This window comes from Ixodes scapularis, unplaced genomic scaffold (genome assembly GCF_016920785.2).
Source record: "Ixodes scapularis isolate PalLabHiFi unplaced genomic scaffold, ASM1692078v2 PGA_scaffold11__112_contigs__length_91849675, whole genome shotgun sequence".
NCBI lineage: Eukaryota > Metazoa > Arthropoda > Arachnida > Ixodida > Ixodidae > Ixodes > Ixodes scapularis.
This window is the reverse complement of record NW_024609837.1, coordinates 36,103,708-36,105,481: the sequence shown is the minus strand read 5'-3', so window position 1 is coordinate 36,105,481 and position 1,774 is coordinate 36,103,708. Positions and strand designations below refer to the sequence as shown.

Genomic DNA, 1,774 nt, shown 5'->3' with positions numbered 1-1,774 from the left:
TGTGCATGGGGCTCATTTGGATCTTTTATTTTTCCGACCCTGTGACAACTGCGTTTGGAGGTGCATAGACCAGCCCGTCCTCCCCTCCCCCCCCCCCCCCCCCCCCCCCCCGCCCCCGAGATGAACGTTCGACATACCTGATCAGTTTTTTAGGAGGTATGTTGTATCTAGCCAGCCAATTTCTTCAGTGCAGTATTTAGAGGTTAAATTAGATCACGGCGCGCCTTTACGACTCTCCGTCTTCTGATCTGCCTAACGCGGCTACTGGCCTTTGGACAGAAATATCACCTATCATCGACAAACCGTAAGCACCTCGAATACCACTTTCTGACTGCGGCATCACAGTCAAACATCGCCGTTTGTGGAAGCGACCGCTTGGCTGAGCATTTTTCACTCATCATCCTCGCCATAAACCTCACCTAATCCTGCTATTGCTGATCGCTGGTGATGTACCTTCTAACTCCAGCCCATGTCTTACCTGCCCCCCTGTTCCTGGTCTTTGTTCGACAATGTCACCGCTCTCCAATGCGACGTTCGTGACATATGGCTCCACCGGAAATGCTAAAACGTATCTCTCACTTTGTTTAGATGCCTGTCCTCGTTATCAACTAAGTGGCTCTATGCGGCGTGTCAGCTCCCACCCCCTAAGCTGCACGGAGCCCCTGCGTAGTCCACAATCACCAACTCTACCAAGCACTTCTCCGACCTGCCTCCGTTGAGCGACGACATCGGCAGCGTTCACCATTCGCACGACAACTCCGCGTTTGGCGTAGTTGTCGTTTGAGGAGTGCATAATTGGAGTGCAAACTCCAATCACGTTTGGTTTTCCAATGTTTGCTTACTAAATAAGCTATGCCTGACTTTAAAGCACCAAAGTAATCTTTTCCAAATACAATATTCGCTGTGTACGAGACATGGCTGGACGCCTCAATCTTCGATGGGCAATTCATGGGCAATTAATCGATCTCACACAATTCTTTGTATTCCAGCAATACCACCCCTCAACTGGGGGCGGAATCCTCCTTGCCGTGCCAAAACACCTGCCCTGCCCACGTCTCGACCACCTCACACCTCCGGGTCTAGAAGCCATCTTCGTCGAGGTTTTTCGCAAACATGGAAAGCTTCTTCTGGTGTCTACCTATTGCCTACCCCATCTCTGCGAACAATCGTACGCCCTCCTCTAACAGAGCCTACAGAGCATCGACCCCAGCAGGTTCTCTGCACTGCTCATCTTTGGTGACTTCAACAGTTGCATTAACTGGTCCCACCCAGAAACTTCCATCCCATCAGATCCACTCAATGACATGCTGCTAGACGTATTGGAAACTGCTGGCCTCACCCAACTTCGTGACGCCCCATCCTAAATTTCTCGAAACGGCAAGGCTACCTTCCTCGACCTCGCCTTCACCAATAATTTCACCTAATCTTACCGCTGTACAGTCAAATCCAGCCTACCAAACAGTGATCACAGTGCTTTCCTCACCAATATCCTCTGCTCACCCCCTAGGCAAGGCCATCAAGCCAAGAACCTCCACTGGGTGTCTAGCAAACTATTATATTGAAATTCCCGGACTTTTCCAGGTTTTTTCCTGACAATTTGAGGCGAAATTCCCTGACCACTGTAGAGACGGTTAAGTCTCTAAGACCATTACAACACAAGGCATTGATCATTGAGCAGTGTGAGGATCATTTTGCACGGGCCTAATCCAACTTGTATATTCCGAAATATTCGGGTTCGTCCACCACGGAGAATCGAACACTTCCTTGCCGCCGA

At 50.0% G+C, this 1,774-nt stretch overlaps 1 pseudogene; it reads left to right on the top strand.

Moving 5' to 3' along the window:
- Positions 1-1,070: 1,070 nt before the first annotated feature.
- Positions 1,071-1,562, top strand: LOC120848935 (annotated as a pseudogene).
- Positions 1,563-1,774: the final 212 nt, after the last annotated feature.